Source organism: Hemiscyllium ocellatum, chromosome 12 (genome assembly GCF_020745735.1).
Source record: "Hemiscyllium ocellatum isolate sHemOce1 chromosome 12, sHemOce1.pat.X.cur, whole genome shotgun sequence".
Classification (NCBI taxonomy): domain Eukaryota; kingdom Metazoa; phylum Chordata; class Chondrichthyes; order Orectolobiformes; family Hemiscylliidae; genus Hemiscyllium; species Hemiscyllium ocellatum.
Window position 1 is genome coordinate 60478322 of NC_083412.1, and position 24816 is coordinate 60503137.

The following is a 24816-nucleotide window of genomic DNA, read 5'->3' on the forward strand; positions in this document are numbered from 1 at the left end:
ATGAAGAGATCCAATGAGTTGCAGGTATTAAAAGTTGGATATTAAACCTCGCTGTGCTCATTTTACAGAATACAAAAACAACTGCAATGGGGTCCAGGTCTGGCAACCAATATCTGGTACTCCAAGGTTACCTAAAAAAAATGGCTGACAGGGCATTATTTAAGCATCCCTACCTGTCACCTAAGACATGTGAAAGTTTCATTACATTGGTGATTAAGGTGTCTAACACCAGTTTTAAATATTCTTTAAAAATTAAGCAAGGCTGCTTGCTGGGCTGGCCTGCTCAAGATTACAGTCGTAACTTCACCTCAAAACATTTGTGTTGTGTTTGCAAAAATCTTCCGCTGGAACCCAAAGAAGCAGGAATGCTCCTGGTATTCCACACTCATCAGATTTCTCATCGCCTGTTGCCTCTCGTCATTGCCCAACTCTCACACTTCTCCGGTTAAACAGGAAAAGGAAAGATCACACTAATTGGGATATTCTTTTGACCTCTATAAAGTGTGAGAGAGTGAGAAACATATCTACAGGAGGATTTGCAGAAATTGTAAAGTACTGATACTCCGTGACTTTACTTATTCTAAAAGCAATTGGGATAGTCTAAGCATTGAATGGGGAAGTAGTTCAGGAGAACTTGCTTAATAAGTAAATTTTGTGAGCTCAGCTGGAGAGGAAGCAATGCTAGATCCGGTGCTGGGGGATGTGGTGCGTCTGGGAACATCTGGGTAAAATTGGTCATCATATCATAAGGCTTCAATTAGCAATGGAGAAAAACACAAAATAGTCTAATATAGAGCTTATAAATTGGAAGAAGGAACATTTCAATGTGACAAAAGAGAGACTGAAAATGGAACCAGAGACTGAGAGGGAAAGCTGTAATGGAACAATAGGTAAAAGATGATTCAGGTACACGCTAGGTACATTCCAACAACGTGAAATTTTAAGGGAGCAAAGCATTGAATGATGTGAGAGAAAGAGATTATAATAAACCAAAGAAATGATGCATATCATGTGAACTTTTCAAGTGGATATCAGCTTGAATAATTTAAGTTGAGAGGGGAGATAAAAAGGAAAGTACAACATAATGAAAGGAAATGAGCATTGAATGGAAGTTAACATAAAAGGGAATTTAAAAACTAATTACCACAAATAAATTATATCAACTGGGTAGTAAGAGGTGACACTGGTACTTTTGGAGACAAAGACAGTGATGCCTGTTCAGAGGTATGGGGCAAGGCTAAAATATGTAATGATTAATAAATTCTTCATGTTTGTGTTTACTAAAGAAGAAGAATCTGACGAATTGTAGGAAGAGGTGGAGATAATGGATAGTATGGAACTTGAAAGGGAGAAAGCATTGGAAAAATTGTCTGTTTTGGGTGAATTAGTTACTGTATCTGGATGCCTTGCATCTGAGACTGCAAAAGAACAAGGGAGGAGAAAAAGGAAGGGGTTACTTTAATTATTCAATTTTTTCTTAGATAGGAGGAAAGTACAAGAGAGTTGAAGAGTGAAAATGTGACACCATTATTAAAGGAAACTTTAAGATTAATTTTAGAAATTAAAGTCCAGTTAGTTTAACATTGGTGGGTAAAAGCTTGGAATCCATAACTTTACAACAAAGTGACAAGGGGTCAATTATCTCCTTTCTTTGTCCATTCGCTTTTTCAATCAAAACATTTTTTAATTGAGAAAGGTTATACTCAATAAGTCAATGACCTCTTAGCCGCTAATATGCTAATAATAAAAGAAAGGATCAATTGGAAAGATTTTCTTGAGGTTAACAAAACAAGACAGTTTAATTATAGGTGTACTCCAACTGATTTAAATAGAACAAAGATAAATTCTGATTTCATGCACACATGTAGACACATTCCCAGTTCATATACAGAAATACAGTTTGCAGATGAGGGGAGGATAGATCAGCCAAATTAGAATGCTCAGAATAAGAGTGTACAGTTCATAGCCTGAAATCTGTATTGGCTGAAGGCAGGCCCTGGTTATTTCACTTTCAGAGATGAGGCAGTTTAGGTCTGGATGATGCAATCGTAGAATTGAATTATTTCCTTTTAAGAACTTGAGTCAACTTCAGAATGGAGACAAAGTCATTGACAAAATCCAAGGATGGAACATCAAAGAGAGTACAGACTCTTAATGATCTCTAAAAGCTTTTGATAATTACTTCAGTTTAAGAATATAAGGTCCTTGAATGAACAAAATTTAATCGAACATATCAACTTCTAGAAGAATCTGTAAACAACCTCTTTAATGATCTCCACAGTTTAGTAGAAAATGGTGAATATGCACCATTGAAATCAGAACTCATAAGTGACAGAAATGTGTCAGAATTCTTGATGAATCCTTATCAGATTTTGTTTTCAACAGTGCAAAGCTATTCAAACCGTGCTAGAAGAAAAAAAACAGCAAAGTCTACTGACTCATCCTGAGAGGAGAAGATCGATATTAATGTAGAAATGATTCTAATAAGGTATGGTCACTCTAAAGAGCCATGTGACAAGCTTATACTGAAAACAAACTAAAGACCTGATATTAAGAATTCATGTCAGTGCTGTCAGATTGTTACTGGCCCCACAGATGTAGACAATATCTAGCCATTTCAAGGACAGCTATATTTCCTAGAGAATGGGCAGACAAAACAGTTTCAGGACCACAAAAATATTAATGTCATACATGCAAAGAGGTCTACATATTTAGAACACCCATGAGCATGTGGTAGGATACCTCCATTAGAACATATCTAAGGCACTGGGGAATCAAGTATAGTTGTACATATTGCTATCCCTTCTTGCTATCTTAGAATAGTGTCCCTTTTGTCGAAATTTGACTGTGTACATCCTCTACAACTAATTACTAGAAAAGCCCAAGACAAAAAAATACAAAACGAGGAAAGATGGCAGCAAACCACCTCAAAACAATCCTAACACACTACCACATACTGGTTGAGGTAGTAATCACAAAGTATCACCCACACACTCCCACTTTTTGTCTCCTCCTATTCTTCCCTCTATCTCTCTCTGCTCGTTTATGCTCTCAGATTAGAAGCTGGGGAAACAGGCTTACCGGCACCTTACTCAATGAGCCTCATTCTGATTTTTCAGAGCTTTGTGATACTAAAGGACACCCGCTCCTTACTCAACACAACCCCATCTGCACAGCCCTGTCCTGAATTCCCCGATCCATCATCCAAGTTAATACTGAGACCCAATGATTCCATAGACTTGTTGGGAGTTACCTCCTTTCAAATGCAGGGCATGCCACCTGATCCTATTGTTTTGGACAAGGTGAGACCAGCTTGTCATGTTTACTGCTGAGTAACTTCACAACTGTCAAAGTGGTAGGTGTTCTTATGCAACCTGTCATCCCTGTCCCCATGATGTTTCTGTCCACAGTATTGTCCCTCCCAATTGGCTTGCCTTTCTCCAGTTCTATTTCCCAGTTCAGACATTTTAACATTTACTTTCAGACTCAGATCCACGATTGGTAGTGGAACGTCCAGCCATACTCGGGAATTGTTTGATTAGATCTTTCCTCTTGTGCATCTCTTTATGTAACATTACTTAATTTTATCCTTAGTCTTGCTTCCAATTTCTTTATAACATCTGGTTGCTACTTGGAATGGCTTGGGATGTCTCACTAATCGCTGGAACTTTTTACATCAATGGGGACATGCGCTGGGAAAAAAATAATTACATGGTCAGCTCTTTTACATGCCACCTGAAAGCATCTGAAATGTATATCCACAAACTTAGTGGAGGGTTGGTAATGTTTCCAGGTCACACTGATGGATTCTTTTTTGTTTTTGCTCCTATCATTTGTTTTTTTTTTAATGTGCTGTTACTCAAAACCCTCAGGGAATTGCTGTTTTATCAATCCCTGATGTTGTAGCTCTTTCTCTGATCATGCTCACAAAACAATTCTAGATTGTGTTAAGGAGTTTTCTCAATCGCTGCTGCCCCAGCTCTATAACATACGGCTGTCTGCTAGTTCCTGGGGCAAGATGGGGGATACCCAGATTATATGACTTAACTGACAGTAAGTAGCATTTCCATTGCATTACTAACGAAACAACGCAGATAAACTAAAGCAAATCCAAAAAATGTCCTGGCTCTGGACTCCTACTGAATATGAGCCAAAGTTATAATTTAAGTACGTAGGGCTGCTATGACTATACCATGACCGACATGAGAACATTTTATCTATTCATTCCCTCGATATAGGTGTCACAGCCAAGGCAAGTATTTGTTGTCTATGTCTAATTACCTTTGAATTACAGCTAAGTGACCAAACCATTTCAGGGCACGGGCCTAGAGTCACAAATAGTCACACTCGTGAATCAGATTTGGTTTGACACCAAGAGCTCAGTTTCATAGCTTGCATTACTGACCCTTTTTGTATGACTGAATTTAATTTTTCCAGTGCCATGATAGGCTCTGAATTCATGTCCCTGAATCATTCATTCAGAATCACTAATCCAGTAACTTATCTCAAAGCTGCTTAGAGTGCTTTGTTTCGGTTGTCACAGTGCTGACAAATAGTCCCACTTTGATCAATTTATTTAAGGTTGGGGATTTGGTTATTCTTTAATTTATTTTTATTTCCATGCCTCCTTCTCTGAAGGCTAGTGTTTCCAGACAATAGCAAGTGATGAGACAGATGTGGGCTGTTGCTTATTATCATTGTTAAGCTTTGAGAACATATTTTTAGACAAATATCATCAGAACAGTGTAGTTGATCTGTTTACTGAGTGTTCATTGGTTTTGGGTCCAGTTTTACAATGGCTTAATATTCAACCCTGTGGTAGCAGCAGCAGCACGAAGCAAGCACTTCTCTTTATAATATTGTCTTTCCTCATCTGTTATCCTAAAGTTAATGTTAGTGTTTTGAAAACACAAGTTCTCTCAAAGGCTTTGGCTGGGGCCTTGCAGCTCATAGATTAATCCAAAAGCAGGAGAGTTTCCAGGAAGGAAATCCATGGCCCATTAAGCTTAAATTTCAAAGTAAGAGATTTCTAGTGGGAATTCCATTAAACTGCCTGGATCTCCTGACTGCTGATCAGCTGCAAGTGGAATTTCTACAGGAACGAGGACCCTGGGTCAGGAAGTCTCATGTCTGGAGTAATTGGCAAAGCAGAAGACTGCATCTCCTAATCAAACAGTGTCATGGTGGAGATCTTGACCTCCGCAGGACAACATCCTCCAAATCACAAAATGGAGGATCACTGACAGGAAAGGTAAGTGCTGTTTGGTGGGATTTCTGGATATGATGGTCACAGTTAGGGGGGGAAATAGGATCTGAAGCAATAACAGGGAGGTGGCTCTGAATAGCCATCCCTTAGTCCTTGGTTCAGTTTCTCAGTCATGCACAAATTAGAGTAGAGTGAGGGACTCCCAGCCCACAAACTGCCAGCCTGCCATCTTTCGTAACCCTGCCTGAGCTGATATAATGACAGCCCAGGTAGGAGGAGGCCCTTAGGTTATTCATTGGCTACTTCAGTGGTTCAATTGGTCATGGGGGAGGGAGGCCGAGCTTGACCTTCAACATTACAATCTTTTGAGAACTCTACACTTTTAACATTGCCCTCGTGTATACTGTCCATCTGTATTGCTCCAAGCACTAGCAAGCTGTGCCCTAGGCTGGACCTTATGCTCTGGAATTACTCCCATATCCTATTCATCTCTCCAGCTCTCTCTTGTTTAAGATCTTCTGCTAAACCTGTCTCCTAACCCAAGGTACTTGGAGTGCTGACTAGTATTTCCTTATTTTCTCATTTCCATTTGAAAACATTCCTATGGAATGCCTGAGGGTGGCTTTCTATTTCAAAAGATACTATATAAATGCAAGTTACTGTTGTTGTTAAGTGCCTCTTTACTTTCTCCCTGTCTCTTACTCCCTCTCTTTCTCCCCCTTATATTTCTATTGATTTTAAGTCATTAGGAGAATGAATGTTATTGTTATGACAGGGTAAAGCTAGCTCAGAGGAACCTGCATGTCTGCTTGTGTGGAAAACATGATTTGACATGTAGAGTAGAAATTACCCTGAAGGCTACAGTACTCTAAGCTATAAACTATATCCAGGCTAATGTTCAATCAGCTCCTTACTGAGCTCTCTAGTGACAAAGGACCTACGAATGCAACGACACTATGGCCTAAAATGGATAACAAAATATTTAATGTGCTGACTAGCATGTTCAGACATATTCTATGCCAAAAGTGCAACCTCCACCATACTAGAATTTTAAAAAGTGTCCAGAAGCCAGGCTCGACAGAAAGGTTAAGTTTCTTTGCATTTACTAAATAAGGGCCAGGCAGTTGATGTCCTTTTCATAAAATTCGTTAGTTCTGCATTCAGCAAAACCTGGTCTACATGTGATCTAACCAACTTCAGGCTAAATAAGCTGAACATATTATTTCTCTTTTATCAGAACAGTTGTAAGATCTTCAAGATAGTGAAAATAGAAGGTCAAAGGTCAGGAATGGGACTTGAGACTAATTTTCATTGACAGAATCAAATTGAATGGGCCATGACATAAGTTAAGTGCTGAAAGCAGCTGCCTGAACAAATACTAGTATGAGGAAGGGGGAGGGAGGGAGGGGTAGGGCTGGTTAAACCTGAGGGTCTTCCCTTGTTCACTGGCAATTGGCCATTGACAGGAAGATCAAGCGGAATGTGTTTCATTCAGATTTAACTGATCCCTGTAGTCATGTCCAAAGATTTCCACACACAAATCTCTTTACTGCTGCTGATAATTCACATGAGAAACATGAAGTTGGCATTTGGAAACACACCCCAAATCTGTTAATCACTTAATTCATTGGAAAACCATAAATTGCCCATGTAATTGATGCTGTCGGACTCAACGATCAATCCCAATAAATTATTCCATAAATCAACCCTATCACCAACTTGCACCCACAGGTTTAATACTTGTCTTTATTGCATTACATTTTGCAGAGGGTTGATTAGCTGAGCTGGCTTGCACTGCAGAATGATGCTAAGAGTGTGGGTTCAATTCCAACACCAGCTGAGGTTACCATAGAGAATTCTCCTTCTCATTCTCCTGCCTCAAGTTAAACTACCACCAATCATCTCTCCCTCTCGCTTCAAGGAGAGAATGAAATTTTACCTTTAAGTTTTGCAGCAGATATGCGATATATGATTGAGGGACATATTCATTATGTCATCCATCTGACCAAATGATATAAAGCCCTCAGTCTCATCTGTTGCAATGTGATATACTGAAGGAAGTGTGCTCCAGTACACCCAAACCGTTTAACTTGAGCTCAGACCCGTAAGTGCCTGTAATTGCAGTCTACGCATGTCAATACCAAGAGCTGGAATAAGAGTTTATTGAGCTCTCTTGTACTACATGACCCACATGTCGTATTTATATTCTGAGGGCTGACATTAGTATCACTGCATGATAGTTAAGGTAATCACTTGCCATGCCTTACTATCATGTCAGATTTATCGATTCCAAAGCGATTATTGCCAATTTTTCTTGATATCACATCGAGGACTTGTCTTCTCTTTGACTATAATTTCACTTTATGTTGTTCTTTGTAGCAGTATTAAAAGAGGATGAGTAGGCATTTTGTTTCAAATGCTCCTGTGCTTCAGATGCACGAATGACCTAACCTCTTGATTTCTGCTGCTCTTAGGATGCCTGGTAGGTGCCTGCAAGCAGTGATTCATGGATTTAGAAATGGAATAAGGATGTAGTATGGTTCAAGACTATTTGGCCAAATGTTTGAAGAGTGAAGATATAATGTGTCACAAAGTTTCCAACTAGATTTTCTAACCTTCATAGGGATTGTTGGAGACTGCCAAAGAAATTGGAAAGTACATTGTTGGAACTTTCCCTCCTGAAGTCATAGCACTACTTTCAACTCCACAGTGCTCTTCTGGGTCACTACCTGCCTACACGTTGCTTCCACTCCCAAACATATTTTCCTCACTTATTGCTCCCCAAAACCTAGATGAGGGTCACTGTCAGTGAGGGAACAGAGCTGAGTCCACTTGTTCACACTGGTGAACTGCCTTTGGGAGGTATGATAGGCTTTCCTCTAATATTAAAATGAGGTCTGAAGTTCAGACTTTTAAGGGTTATCAACAAGGCTACAACTGAATGCTAAGTCTGATATGGTTACAACTTTGCTGCAGTATCTTTACTAAATGTCTTCAAACCTATGCAAATTTTTGATTGTACCACTCTATCTTGAGTGGAAAGTAAAATATACAGCTTACTTTCTCAACATAAATATGCTCTTGCAGGAATAAGTTTCTTTCAGTAAATGTTAAGCACAAAGAAATAAGAGGATGTGGGTTATTGTGGTTACTGCGTTCTGGGCTCCTCATTGAGTAAGCTTTTCCATCTTCACATAATTCACATCTGTTGCAATACATTTTACAACAGTCAACAGTTTAAAAATATTTAATGATTTTATTAACTAATTAAAAACACAAAGGAACATGTTAATGAACAATAATACTTTGCTTTTTCAAGCAGTGGTTGTGTGATTACTTTAGAAGCTTGTGGCAACTTCTAGTCACTTTCATTTTGTACCAGATTACATTTTTTACGATGTCTGTATATTCTAACTTAACAATTATCTTTCCTTCCTGTCTTCAAATGCTGTTACATTACCAGTTTACAAATTACTGTGCTCACATATTCTCCTCAGGGACTGTACAGGTTAAACGTAGCAGAACTCATGCTGATACAAGGCTCAGATGACTTAAAAACACAATGATTGCATTTGGAAAGAATCGTCTTTTCTATGAACAAAGATGGGTTAAAATCTGTTGCATCTAAGTAGCTAGGCTTGCTCTTGATAAGGTGGATTATTTGGACAGATAGTTCGTGGCTGAGGGATTCTAAAAACACAGGGCAACAGCTTTTTAACTTTGTTGTGATCATGTCTGTTTATACAGTACAATTACATTTACAATAGGAAATGTAATATTAGATTATTGGACAGTATGGGGTGAAGTTCAGGAAATAATTTACCTTTCATACTCTATAGTCTATTTATTTTACAGCCAACTAATTCATTTCAGTCACTGTTAGCTTTTAGCAAACACAACGGCCAATTTACATACAACGTCCAACAAACAGAAAGTAGATCAAGTTTATATTTTGCTTTGTGCCATACCATCCACCACCGCTGTTAGCATGCAAAACTATCCCTGATGCTGTAGACTCTTTTTTTACACTGTGGTCTGATTTGTAAGCACAGGAGTAGTCAAATAGTTGTGTGAATTCAACTCTTGACCTTAATTCAGGGCATTTCTAACATAAAACAGCTTTATAAAAAAAAACTTCATATCATCTTAAAATTGGATTTACATTCTGAAAATACTATAACAAAGTTACCTTTATTCTGATGCTGTCTGAAAGGGCAAGTATTTTGTCCTCCTTTCTCAATGTTCTGTGATACCTGCTGGAAGAAACAGAATAATCCATTGGGTGCCTTTTCTCTACTACCACAGACTTATGGACTCAAGTTATTGCTAATCCTAGGGCTTCCTGCTTTGGTGACAAAACAAAAATTTAACAGCTGGGCTAAGAACAGGAGCCCTAGGGAATATGGAACATAGAAATACTATCATTGCCAGAACGCTGTGAGTTAAAAAATGTCAACAAGATGGTAAATTTTATTCAAGTAAAATGACTGAACTCCAAAACATTATTGTGTCCAGAGCATATTAACAGGTTGGCGAAGGATTGGTGATAAATATAATAATTCCAACTCCTGGCGAACGTCACCCTTTTTACTACAGCTCTTGCCAAATCACCAAATAATGTACAGCTATCTGTACTCAAAGGGCTTTTTTCATCAGTCCATTGGTCTTCAAAGGAAAACAGAAAGCCATAACAATCCCTTGACTGGGTCATGGCTCCCAGCTCTGTGTACTAATCCATAGCTTTATTTAATTGTTTCTAGAGCCAGTGAGGAAGATGAAAATATGTTGCTGCGTCTTTGGGGTGAAAATGGGGGTGGGGAGGGGGGGATAAGGGTGGTGGATATGGTCTCACAACTGCCTAGTAGAACTGTAGAATAACCTCCCTAATTTTTTGGATGTACATTTCTAATCAATCTTCACTCTGAATATCTGCCCTCATGTCCTAGTCTTTCCTACTAGTGGAGACACCTTCTTCTTGTCCATTCTATCCAGGTTTCTCAGTATTTTGAAAGTTTCAATGAGATCCCCCTCATCTTTCTAAACTCCACTGAGTACAGATCTAGAGTCCTCAACTGTTCCTCATACGATAAGCCCTTCATTTGCGAGATCATTCTTGTAAACCTCCTCCAGCACCAGCACATCCTTCTTTAGATATGGAGCCCAAAACTGAACATGTCACACTTTTTACTGCAGGTCTTGCAAAATTGCCAAATAATGTATAGCTATCTGTACTCAAACGGCTTTTTTTCATATTTGCGTTCCTCACTGCCAACTAAACCTGAATATTGACCTTGAGATTCCTGAACTAGGACTCCCAAATCCCTTTGTGCTTTGGATTTCCTTATTTAGAAAATAGTGTACGCCTCTATTCTTCCTACCAAAGTGCATACCTCACACTTTTACACATTGTATTATATCAGTCACTTCTTTGTCCACTCTCTGAGCCTGTGCAAGTTCTGTACAGCCTCCCTGCTTCCTCAGAGTCACTTACCTTTATATCATCTGCAAGCTTAGCAACAATGCCCTCTTCCTTAAACAGATCATTCATGTATAACGCAAATAGTTTTGGTGCCAACACGGACCCCTGCAGATTTCCACTAGTCACTGACTGTCATCCTGAAAAAGACCCCTTTATCCCCACCTTCTGCCAGTCAGTCAATCCTCTATCCAGGAGAAAATGAGAACTGCAGATGCTGGTGATCAGAGTTGAAAAGTGTGATGCTGGAAAAGCACAGCAGGTCTGGCATCATCTGAGGAGCAGCAGAGTCAACGTTTCGGAAAGGCTTATGCCCAAAACATCAATTCTCCTGCTCCTCGCATGGTGCCTGACCTGCTGTGCTTTTCTAGCACCACACTTTTCAAATCCTTTATTCATGCCAGCATCTTCCCCAACAGCACAGGGAGGAACTATCATGATAGACCATGCTGGATCACTATCCATTCCTCAAGGTAGTCTTTGCTTCCTTGGTAAGACTTTGTTTTTCAATAAGAACACTCAGGTATTGTTTTGAATTCAATTTCAGAGTTAGCAGCTTGGTATAACTCCTATAATTTCTAACATGTTTCTTTATTTCTGTTGAAGAAGATGGGAAAATGTATCAGCCTCAATTAATCCTTTTCAGTTAAACTTTTTAAAAATTGTATCTAATAGTTGAATTTCAAAATCATCTTCCTGTATCATATTCTCCTTTCCTCCTTATCTACTCATATTGGCTTGAGATCTACTCACAATAGCGTCAGGAATAAAAACTAGGTTTTGTCTTGTAACATTACAGTTTCTTTTAACTCCATTAGTTGTTTTATTAGTGCCAAAGCCAATTGTTGATCCGGGTTCAAATCTTGCCATGGCAGATGGTGCAATTTGAATTCAATAAATGGCATTGAGAGTTAGCATCAGTCCCAGACTTGCTCCAATATTCTCAATATCTTTATTGGCTTAGCTGCATAATTCAAAGCAAAAGGTCTTGAATGTACAAGGTAATTTCACAAAACAAAGTCGATTCCTTCAATAGAAATTTATTTCACTAGTCAAACTACAATTTTTTTCTATTTACCATATCACTTTTAATTCAATCCTGTAATGAGATTGATTTATAACCTCCATTAGTATTTTTTTTATGTAACCCATCTGAATCCTGAGCTCCCAAACAGCCTCAAATGTTACAAGCCATCTGAAGTCGTAATTGGAGAAAAATCTAGCCCCAATCTAAAATTTGGTTTGATAGATCATGTTTTGTTTTATTTTGATTTTAAAGAAACTAGCCTCTCACTGGAATATAAGCACTCTGTTTTGCAGTTTTGATTTTAATAATGGGGAGGCCATTGCTTAGTGGTATTATCACTGGACTGTTAACTCAGATAATGTTGAGGAGACCCGGGTTCAAGTCCTGCCATGGCAGGTGGTTGGAATTTGAATTTAATAAATGGCATTGTGAGTTAGCATCAGTCCCAGACTTGCTCCAATATTCTCAATATCTTTATTGGCTTAGCTGCATGATTCAAAGCAAAAGGAAATAAATTCCATTTTGAGATGATATGTCTCAGAACCTCCAGCTGTCTGATGTTTTCTTGTCAATATTTGAAAGGTTTGCATGACTGTCCTGAATCATCCCTCCCTTTTTAGTATATTTCAAGGAAGCATATTCTCTTTGTATCACTGCTACAGTTTTAGCATCTCTTCCATTTTCTGATGCCCCCTTTTTTTGAAAACTCCTTAGACATCCTTACTACTGCAATTGGTCTTCCATTTAAGATTCAGCAGTTGCTTTTGGTATATCTATCTTGCGACAATACAAGCATTTAATTTCTTACATTGATTTTTGATTCTAGTACTTCTCTTTTATTAACTTCTGTTTGTTCTCTGAAATCATCACCTCTTCCACACTGAAAGACTTTTCTTCTTTTCTCGAAGCTGTATTATGATTGTCTCATGTTCTCTAATGACCTTAGTCGTTTGTAGTTCACATCTTTTTTAAAACTCCCTCCCCTTCTGCTTTTCATTTTGTTCCTTTCCATCAGCCTCTATTTTTCATTTTCCAAAATTCAAAGTTTTCTTAAGTGTATTTTCCTTTGTTCTTCCCTGCTCAAATTTAAGTCTTTTCACTTCCTATTCTCTCTCTAGTTCTCCTTTCATTCTAACTGTATCTTAATTAATTCCAGCACTGACACCCAATTTCATATTTATTTTCTTCCAGTTTTAAAATATTGGATAATCACCTTTTAGAAATTAATTTAGGGATGTGGCTGACGTTGGCTGGACAAGCATTTATTCCCCATTCCTATCTGTCCAGACAGCACTTCAGGTTCACCCATATTCTGGACTTCCTGATGAAGGACTTATACCCAAAATATCAACTCTCCTGCTCCTCGGATGCTGCCTGACCTGCTGTGCTTTTCCAGTGCCACAATGTTTGACTCTGATCTCCAGCACCTGCAATCCTCAATTTCTTCCAGATCAGGTAAGGATGGCAGATTTCTTTCCCTAAAAGATATTAATGAACTAGATGTTTTTTTTTCTTGGCAAACAACAGCAGTTTCATGGTCATTAGACTCTTAATTTCTTTTTTAAAAATTAAAATTGCACCATCTGCCTGGCTGGGATTCGAGTCTGTGTCCCCAGCATACTACCTCAGTCTCTGAATTAATATTCAGGTGATAATACCATTCTGCTATCATCTCACCTAAACTTGAAGCATCTCAGCCTTTTGCGATCCTACCTTTACTTCAATGTATTTTTCAGTTTAACTTTTGACATAGATTTTAAATAATTTTCTATTATCCACTGTTGAATCCAGCAAATTCAAAGTTTCTGAACTCTCAAACAGCCTCCAAATGTTACAAGCCATCTGATGTCATAATTGGGAAAAATCTGATCCCAAACTAAAATCTGGTTTGATAGATCATGTTTTGTTTTATTTTGATTTTAAGGAACTGGCCTCTCACTGGAATATAAGCACTCAGTTTTGCAGTTTTGATTTTAATAATGGGGAGGAAATTGCCTAGTGGTATTATCACTGGACTGTTAACTCAGATAATGTTCAGGAGAACAGGCTTCAAATCCTACCATGGCAGATGGTGGAATTTGAATTCAATAAATATCTGGAATTAAAGAGTCTAATGATTACCATGAATTCGTTGTTGATTGTTGAAAAAACCCATCTGGTTCACTCATGTCCTTTAGGGAAGGAAACTGCCATCCTTACCTGGTCTGGTCTACACATGACTCCAGTCGCACAGTAATGTAGTGAACTCTTAACTGCCCTCTGGGCAATTAGGGATGGGCAATAAATGCTGCCTGATCAGTGACACCCTCAGCCCATGAATGAATAAAGAAAAATACAACTGATGTTTATTCAGTAAAAGAAACAGACGTTTATTCAGTAAAAATCTATTTACTTATTATATAAAACTAGAAGTTTAAAACATATTGTGGAATATAATGTCATTCATCCTAAAACCATTCCATAACAAACCCAAATTCACCCTTCTATAATACTCAAAAGACCTCTTATACAGTACTCAGACCAGAAAATCCCTTTCTCTAACACCTCAAATGAGTTTAATTTGATTTCAACTCCCAGTCTGGAAAATCTGATAGCTGCTTCCTGAAATATTATACACCTGACCTTAAATGTACTCAGATTCAAATAAACTCTTCGGGGTTTGCTGCCAACACTTCTGCTCTGGGACTAGTACTAATTTCTTACTGTAAGGTAATACAAGGTCATGATATCTACCTAACCTCTTCCCTTTTCTCAGGAGTAACTTGCCACATGAAAAGAAACTTCTGCACAACTTCCCAAAACTGAAAATAAAACTGAATAAGTCTCTGTCTCTTACTATAAGCAATAAAAATTCTCAAAGTTTTAACAGCAAACCAGACGCACATTTGTTTATATGCCCAGTCATGAACTCCAGAGGAAAATACAAATCTATTAGTTCTAAAAACTAGCCCTCACGAACTGTTACCTTAAAAATAATCAGCATGACTATAGGAACACTGATAAGATAATTATTACTTCCATCAAATTTGCTGAAAAAAAATGTCACTAATTCAAATCAAAACTCCAAACTTAACAGTCTATATCACAACATACATGAGTAAATTTTCCAATTTGTTGGCTGGAAGTCAGTGTTACACTTGACTAGGGGTGCCAATTAGAACTATAATTGCAAGTGATGCTCATTTCCTCATTGCACAACATTACAGCAGAAAATACAACTGACACAACACACTGAAAAGCCAAAATGATAGAATAGAATCATTGAACATGGCAGCACAGTCACAATGCTTGCATCTATCAGCTCTCAGAAACAACTAATTATGTGAACAGATTGCTCTGCCCCTTCCATCCAGATTTTTCAGCTTTCCTTTTTAAAATATTTATCCAGTTCTTTTTTAAACATTGTTACCTTAGAGAAGAAGTGGTTGCTTAGTCACTGAATTTATTCATATCCCAGATTTCAGTGGATTTTAGGCTAACAACGGAAGAGAAATGGAGGTAGCGTGGGTAGGAGACAAAAGATCAGTCATGTTCTTAAAATGGAGGATAAGGCTCAAAGCTGTGAATGTGACTTCTGCACAAGATTTCATGTTCATATGTTTGTTGGATTCTGTTTTTTTTTGCCATTTTCAAAAAAATCCAACCCATCACATCAACATTTCTTTGACCTTTTGTCAAGGATCACAGATTAATGCTGTTATGTTACTTGTTGACCAATCCAAATAGTTTTCACCAAATCGTTTGGTTTTGAACGCCCCTTTCAGATCTAATTTAAGCTTCTTTCGTTTGAATTAAGTGAGTTTCAGTTTTGAATCTTTGTTCAGACTAGGTTCATACTTTAGATCATCTTAGTGGAGCTCTTCAATGTGTCCTTAAAATATTTCCTTCAGGAAGTCTTCCAAAATTGAGCACTATTCTGAATGAAATCGAATTAATGATCTTTATAGTGAGGCATTACCTCTTTACTTTGCATTTTAAAGGAAACATAAAAGCCTCAATGTATGAAGACCATGGAACCAATTATTCTATATTTCCACAAGAATCTTTTGGCCGAAGAATTTTTATTTGACTTGGTACAACTCTTTACTTCTTATTTGCAAAAGAAGGTCCAATTATGAGATCATAGGCATCTTGAACATATTTATAAAGCAATGGATAGATTTGGCATAGTTATCATTAATTACTTCATTTGTAATTTTATACTTGACGAAAACTAGAAAACTACTTACCAATGATGCCTGGAGGTACATTTTCCAGAACAAAAACCAATAGTTGTTTCTTAGCCTTTTTCATTCCAAGATCGAATGTGTGCAACAAATGCTGTGATAAGTAACAATGTATCTACAAAGTGCAGCAATTAACAGCACCGTCTGTTATCTGTTAAATCTGTGGTTTATGACGTCTGCAAAGAGCATGCTCCTGCAGTGCTTGAAAAAATACCCATAGATTCAGCAGGTATGATTTGTCTGTCTTCTCTGAATATACCACTAGCCAGAGATGATTATTTTATTCCCAAAATAAGTCTGACTATTGTCTGACCCAAGGTTGACTTAGACTATTTTTCAGGTGTTTTGCTGGCAGTCATTTAAAACTCGTGCAGCTATTTAGCATTTAATTACTAAATGCTGACCAAGTCAATAATGTACATGTCCCATGAGTGACTGAAAGAAAATAATACCGTGTGCCAAAACTAAACAGAATAGTGTCTGTTCTGTTTAGGATTCTTAGGAAATAGCTATAACTAAATCAGTGACAAGCAGCAAAACCTCAATGCTTGTTCCTGTCTATGTATGATGTGGAGGGGCCAATGTTGGACTGGGGTAGACAGAGTCAAAGATCACATGACACCAGGTTATAGTCTGGTTACTAATACACTTTTTGGACTATAACCTGCTATCGTGTGATTTTTGACCCCGTCTATGCAGGAAGTGCAGGAGTGACTCTGACACCACAATTTCTCCTAATTCCTGTTGCCTATTTAATCCTCACTCTTCAGATGTGCTTTGGGCTGTTCCGTGAGATGTGAATTGATCCAATTTAAACAGTCGAGTTGCCTGTGCAAGTGTGAATGTCAAAGATGATATACGAGATCCTCACTACTGTCAGCCAACTATATTTTCAGATAACAGCTCTGTCAGCATAGTATCTGCTGTTGACATCCATCAGGTCCATCTGGGATGCCTTGGGCAGATTCTTAAGTTACTGATACAAAATAAGGAAGGACACCTACACAGTTGGCAGAAGATTGACTTTGTCCTGGGAAAAAAAATAGGTTTGCTATGTGGTACATAAGTTAATTACTTTGCAGCTGTATCTAAGATACCTGAAATTCTTTGGCAGGATTTCAGGTCAGATTTCAGAGCAAGTACACGTTACTTTTACTGAAGTATTCTAGTACACAACAGATAACTAAACAACAATCAGAACACTTGCACATAAACACAACACTTGTTAGAGCCTCCTAGGAACATGCATTATATCTTGATTAGCTGAGATTAACTGAGATTAATATCAAAGTTAAAAATCACATAACACCAGGTTATAGTCCAGCAGGTTTATTTGGAAGCACTAGCTTTCATAGTTCTGCTCTTTCATGAGGTAGCTGTGGAGCAGGACCATAAGACACAGAATTTATAGCGAAAGGTTACAGTGCCATATCATTTCAGTTGCATGACGCTATAATCTTTTGCTTTAAATTCTGTGTCTTATGATCCTGCTCCACAGCTACCTCATGAAAGAGCAGAGCTCCGACAGCTAGTGCTTCCAAAAAAACCTGTTGGACTATAACCTGGTGTTGTGCAATTTTAACTTTGTTCACCTCTGTCCAACACTAGCCCCTCCGCATCATAATAACAGTTAACCCTTTCAGATACTAACTGCCTGTTACAAGCAATAACATTGGGCTGGTCTCAGGCCATTTGGTTATAGTGCGTAGTTCATGGTGTAGCATCTATTTCAGGCCTGAAACTAGACCAAAATGAACTTCCCATTTCAGATGCTTTACTCTGCAGGTCTCACTAACTTAAACAAGACACTAGGAAAATGACAAAATGAAGTAATCAAAAATGTACAGGATTAGATAAAGATAAAGTAAATAATGACAGCTCAATCAGGAGAAGCCCCAGGGCATATAGAAACTGCAGTGGTTAAGTTTCAAAATAAATTAAGAGAGTGAAAAGGGGGCAAATAAGAGAGCAAAGAAAGTCTGGCATGTACAATACAGAATAATCCAAAGGTATTTACTAAGTGCATTAAGCAAAAGATAACAAAGGATAGAGTTGAACCCACTATGGATCAAAGTCACAATCTTTCTGCAGAGATGGGAGATGTAGGTGAAGTTCTAAATGATTGCGTTGGATCTGTCTTCACAATCAAGAAGGTAGCAAATCAGGGAGAGGTCTAATATATTTGAACAAAATAACATTAAGAAAGAAGAGGAAGTAACAGTGTTAGAGGGGGCCAAAATGATAAAAATTCCTTGTCCCAGAAGAGATGTATCCCAGGTCATTGTGGGAAGCCAGAGAGGAGATTGCAAGCACCTTGACATTAGTATTTAAATCGTCTCTGGACACAGGAGCGGCGCCAGAAGATTAGAAAGTAGCTAAAGTGGTGCTCTCCTTCAATAAGGATAGTAATGATAAACCAAGGAATTATAGACCCGTGAGTTTAACATTAATGATAGGGAAGCATTTGGAAAAAACGTCTGAGAAACAAAATTTATCTCCACTTGGAGAGACAAGCATTAGTCGAGAATAGTCAACATTGCTTTATCGGGGCAGATTGTATTTAACAAATTTAATTTCATAGATGAAACAAAAATTGGTGGTGTGCTAAATAGGAAGAGGAAAGCTTTACACTGAATGATGATATAAATGGGCGAGTGAAATAGCAGCTAAAGTTTAATCCTGAAAAGTGTGAAGCAATGCATTTTGGGAGAACTAAAAGTCAAGGGAGTACTGATGAATGGTAGGACCCTGGGAAATACTGAGGATCAGTGGGACCATGGTGGGCTTGTATATAGATCCTTTAAGGAAACAGGATACTTCCCTGTCTTAGCTGAGGGATAGAATACAAGAACTAGGAGTTTATGATGAAGCTGTATACAACATTAGTTAGACCACTGTCGGAGTTCTGTGAGACCTCTGGTAACCACACCACAGGAGGGATGTGAGTGCACTGGAGATGCCACATATGAGATTCACCAGGGCGTTATCTTTTAGAATTATTGTCATTCAGATTTATATGTATACAAAAATACAGTGAAAAGCATTTTTTTTGTATTTTATATGCAAAGTGTCGCCATATTTTGGTGCCATCTTGAAGCACTGAATAAAATGCAAGACTTTACTGCAATAGATGCATCTTTCTCTCTTCTTGTTGTTCTTCCCCTGCTCCCCCAGACACTGCTTGAAATCAGCTGGGGCCTCTGTAATGAGCTCTGGGGTCTCACTTACAGGCCTCCGCCACCACCACTCCCATGACCGCTGGAGGCATGGGCCAAGGGATGCATGGTCACAGGACTGGTGGAGTTCCCTGGGCTGCAGTATTTCAGTTACAAAGAAAGACTACATAGGCAGGCAAGAGAAAGCTGAGGGAGGACCTGACTGAGGAGTACAAAATTGAGTAGCATAGATTCGGTCATTGAGAATGAACTTATCCCAGTTGCCAGGGAGCGTAATATTAAGGTAAAAAGTAGGAGGTTTAGAGGGAATTTAAGGAGGATTTGTTTCATCCAGAGGGCTGTGAGTATCTGGAACTGACTGTCTAAAAGGGTGATAGAGGTGGAGACCATCACAACATCGAAGGCATATTTAGATGAACACATGAATTGCAATAGCATACAACACTATGGGCTACGTGCTGGAAAATGGGATTAGAGTAGATAGGTGCTTGATGGGTCAAAACACCTTTTTACAGGCTGTAATAATCCATGACTGTATGACTCTTTTCAAACTGCTGCATTCATTAATATTAGCAAGAGCTCGTAGGACTGTCATTTTTGGGTTTTGTCAGTCTGTCCTTTCTCCTGCCCTCCAGTGTGAAAACAGGCCCAACAAGTCCACACTGACTCTCTGAAGAGCATCCCACCCAGACTCACCCTGTCCCTGGGACCCTGCATTTCCCAAGCCAATCCACCAAACCTAGACATCTTTGAACTGTGGGAGGAAACCAGAGCACCCAGAGGAAACTCATGCAGACATGGGGAAAATATGCAAACTCCACAAGACAGTCACCCGAAGGTGGAATTGAACCTGGGTCCCTGGCACTGTGAGGCAGCAGTGCTAACCACTCAGCCACCGTGCCACCTAGGGGTGTCGATCACAGAGATCTATTGATTGCTTCATGACTATGAAATGCATTGTAATACTGCAGACATTTGCCATTGCCTCCTGCAGAAAAGCTGAGCCAGAACATCTCTTCCTCTTACTGCTGTGTCATCGGGTTGTGTCTACTATGGGTTTAAGAGAGACACGTTCTGCGCTGTTTCTGTTGCGGGGGTATGGGGTGGTTACCACAGTGGTGCCAGAATGTCAGCTTCGAACAGGTAGTTGATAAACAGCATTTGAGTTCTCCCTAGCTATACTTCTAAAAATGAGACAAAAGGATCATGAATGGATGGGGTCAGGACTCACACAGACCCAGGAAGACTTTTGGTTTGGCTTCCGTTTGGTTGAAGATAGCTGATGAGCTAACAGGCCGAGTTCCTGGTTGTCAAGTGAAGTCTTGGATGGTGAGGCTTCTTCTTACAAGGCTGGATTATAGATAGACAGCACGTGAGAATACACCTGTTTTGCTAAATTGACATTTATGGGATGCTGCCTACATTGGGACAGTTAATGATTAGTGGTTACATCATATATTACCTTGTTAAGTATTTCAATAGAATTAAAGTTATGCCAGTTCTTTTAATTTATACTTTCACTGTGTTGTAAGAATAAAGCATAGTTTTCTTAAAGCTAGTGATGGACCAATCAAATTACATCTGGAACACAGCTCCTTACACTTGCCTTTGAATAAATATAAAAGTTAGGGTATAGGCTATCTCCTTACTAGTTTAGAGGTGTCTGGTCTGGTCCATAACAGAATATATTTGGAAGGATATATATGCGATGGTCATCTTGTTTGTCCATGCTGTAAATGCACCACAGTTATCAAGTCAACGACTGGAATTCAAACCTGGAGCTTTTGTTTCAGAGGTGACAACACTACCACTGTATCTGTAGATCTCAAAAGGAGGCTTTTACTAAGCCTTAAATGTTTCAGGAGTTGTAACTGAGAGCATCAAAGTGCAATATTGGAATCAGAAAATTACCTCGATAAAACAGCATATCTCAGCTGACATCTAAGCAGTTGCACAACATATTGTGAAAGATCTGAAAGATTACTGGTAGGATACTTTGACAGACTATTCTTTACATTGTTAGAGAGCAACAGAGGTGAATCATGTTCTGTACTTCAGAGAGTCGATGTTTAGAATTTTTGTCTATGATACCGGAAGTTCACTTTTCATCTGGGTTTGTGTATTCAGCTTGGCGCAAAATGATTTTCAGTCTCTGTTGTTGGAGCGCAGTACGGAGATAGTCAGACCCTCCCTTGCTGAAGTGCTCTTGAAATGCAAAATAAAGGAACCATGAGGAAAGGAAATGACTGGGTGAATCTTGCAAAATACTTTGACCAGCTGGAACTGAGTGTACATTCTGTGCATCGAGCACATTTAACAGAGTTATAAAATTGGAAGTGAAATAGAATATGACCCCTTTTCAGAAGAAGCCAAGAACTATGCTTCTTAGCAGAGCTGCAGGATTGAGAAATCATTTGTACTTGTGTGAAAATATAAGACCTGAAGTCAGTTTCTAAGGATTGTTTCTGGGGAAGGAAGTCAGCTAGTTTTGAAATCGGACAGCCTGTTCACTGTCACCCATTTTCTATCCAGTGATAAAAGCTAAATTTACTCTCTCTTGTCATTTACTGTAACTAATTTAAATGTATCCGTTCACAGTTCTACTACATAGTGGGATGGTAACACTTACTGGAAAAATAATAATAAGGCACCAATATTTATTTGTAGACCTCAGTATTGACTAAAATACACACAACCTTAAAGGAAGAAAAAGAAAAATATCAAAAATTTTAAAAAAACAAAAAAAATGAGAAAACAGTTGCTCCCTGGAATCCTGACCTATGGGGGAATTGCCTGGAAAATTTACTCTTTGACAATTTCCCTGCTTCCCAGGACCCTCTACAAATGTCTTGGAATCTAAACTAGGGCTGATACTTCGGTCAGTTCTGCAGTACAGTACGTCCATGGATAGTTTCCTGCAAAATAATTTAAACCTGGCCTCACATCTGTGTAACTCCCCAAATGACCCTCCCCCATGTCACTCCCTGATTGTCATACACTCTACTCAACTGAAACTTGGCTACCCTTAATCTGACCTGACGGCCACACAAATAATCTTTTAAACTAACCCAACTACACCCTGTCTACTCCTGATTGCTGCCTTGCACAATATCACAAGCAGGTCCAGAAAATAAGCAAGAAAGCGAAAGAAATTTTGGCCTTTACATCTAGAGGACTGTAGTACAAGGATACAGATGTCATGCTGGAGTTATACAAAGCCCTGGTTTGACCACACTTGGAGTACTGTGAGGAGATCAAGGCATCACAACTTAGGAAGGATATATTGGGCTTGGATGAATTACAATGTAGCCACGATCTTATTGATTGATAAAGCAGACCAAACAACTTGTCCCTGTTCCAAACTTTCATCTATTACTCTGATGAAGTCATGCTGTTCTGGTGAAGAGTAGCTGGACTCAAAATGCCACTTCTGTTTTCTCCCCACAGATGCAGCCAGACTTCCTTGAGCTTCCCCAGCAATTTTTGTTTTGTTTCAGTTCTCCAGCAACCACAGTTCTTTGTTTTATTTTACATATTATGCTTCATGAATCTAATGTGGGATATCTCAGGCCATGAGGTTACACATTGTGGTTGAATACAATTCTGCTGTTGCTGATGGCCAACAGAACCTCATGTAAACCTAACCTTGTGTGGTTAGTCACAGTGTTAGTGCCGTGCAGTATGATGGAGCATTTCATCGATGTGAAGAAGGGTCATCTTCTCCACGAACAGCTGTACGCTGGTTGCTCTTACCAACAGTGACATGGACAGATCCATCTCTCTTTTTATTCACTCTTAAGACATGTGCATTGCTGGCTGGCCAGCATTTATTGCTCTTCTCTTACCCTTGAGAAGGTGAGGATGATCTGCCTTCCTGAATCATTACAGTCCACATGCCACACACGCGGCACTAACACTGTGACTAACAGCACAAGATTAGGTTTACATGAGGTTCTGTTGGCCATCAGCAACAGTAGAATTGTATTCAACCACAATGTGTAATCACAATACCCTTAGGGAGGAAATTCCAGGATTTTGACCCGCAATACTGAAAGAACGGTGATTTCCGAGTCAGAATGCTGAATGGCTTGGAGGGGAACTTGCAGGTGGTGGTGTTCCCATGTATCTGTTGCCCTTGTCCTTCTAAGTGGAAGGGGTCGTTGGTTTAGAAGGTACTGTCTAAGGATGTTTGGTGAATTTCTGCAGTGCATCTTGTGGATGCTACACACTGCTGCTACTGAGCATCAGTGGTGAAGAAGTGGATGTTTGTGGATGTAGTGCCAATCAAGTGGGCTGTTTTGTCCTGGATGGGGTCAAGCTCCTTGAGTGTTCTTGGAGCTGCACCCATCCAGACAAATGAAGAGTATTCTATCATGCACCTGACATGTGCCTTGTAGATGGTGGACAGGTTTCAAGGAGTCAGGAGGTGAGATACTTGCCACAGTATTCCTAACCTCTGACCTGCTCTTGTAGCCACTGTGTTTATATGGCAAGTTAAGGAGTGTTTTTGCGCAATGATAACTTTGACAATGTTGATAATGGGGAATTCAGTGACAGTAACACCATAAAATGTCTAGAGCGGTGGTCATATTGTCTCTTCTTACAGATGGTCATTGCCTGGCATTTGTGTGCAGCGAATGTTATTGCCATTTGTCAGCCCAAGCCTGGATATTGTCCAGATCATATTACAAGTGAACATGGACCACTTCAGTATTTCAGGAATTGCAAAGGGTGCTGAACATTGTGCAATCATTGGCGAACATCCCTTCCTTATGAAGGGATGGTAATTGATGATGTCACTGAAGATGGCTGAACCTAGAACACTACCAAAATTTCCTGCAGAAATGTCCTGGAGCTGAGTCCATTGACTTCAACCACCTTCCTATGCACTAGATATGACTCCAACCAGCAGAGAGTTTACCTCCTGGTTTCCCATTGATTCCAGATTATCTAGGCTCCTTGATACCACACTTGGTCAAATGGGAACTTGATATCGAAGACTGTCACTCTCACCTCACCACTGGAATTCAGCTCCTTTGTGCATGTTTGAACTGAAGCTGTAATGAGATCATGAGCTGAGTGGCCCTGGCAGAACCAAAACCTGGGCACCAGTGAGCAAGTTATTGCTGAGCAGATGCTCCTGGATAGCACTGTTGATAGCTCCATCTATCAATTTACTGATGCTCGAGAGTAGGCTGATGGGGCAGTAAGTGGCCAGGTTGGATTTGTCCTGTTTTTTATGTGCAGGACATACTTGGGTCATTTCTTGCAAATCAGGTAGATGTCAGTAACTCTGTTGGAACAGTTTGGCAAGGGAAGCAGCAAGTTCTAGAGCACATGTCTTCAGTACTATTGCCAGAATGTTGTCAGGGCTGATAGTCTTTGCAGTACCCATAGTCTCCAACCATTTCTTGATATCACATGGAGTGAATCGAATTAGAGTCATAGATAAACTCTGTTTCTCCTGTTTGTCCATGTAAGAAAAAATCCTTTCCACTAACTACTCTCGTAAATCTTTTCAATTGTAGAATCAGCGCATGAATGAAGTGGAACACTAGACACTGCATTCCCATTTTCAAACTATAAGTTAGTTATTTCTTTCACTTAAATTCTTCAACTAGAGCAGGTTGAATCCCAGTCTTCTGCACAGCTATAGGATTGTAACCATTATCAGGAAACACGTGTCTCGCTCCCATAAGCACGGA

The 24816-nt window shown here is 39.1% G+C and overlaps 1 protein-coding gene across 5 annotated transcripts in view; it reads right to left on the reverse strand.

Moving 5' to 3' along the window:
• si:rp71-68n21.9 (kelch-like protein 13) overlaps positions 1-16028 on the reverse strand; it is an 82760-nt gene extending 66732 nt beyond the window's left edge. For 2 of the 5 annotated variants that reach the window (XM_060833086.1, XM_060833085.1), the window contains exons 1-2: positions 15939-16028; positions 9396-9462 (exon numbers count right to left, since the gene is read on the reverse strand). The gene's annotated coding sequence lies outside the window, so the exon portion shown is untranslated. Of the gene's footprint in view, positions 1-9395; positions 9463-12922; positions 12981-15938 lie in introns of those variants that run through there. The other 3 variants (XM_060833090.1, XM_060833093.1, XM_060833089.1) reach the window with 3 other exon arrangements.
• Positions 16029-24816: the final 8788 nt, after the last annotated feature.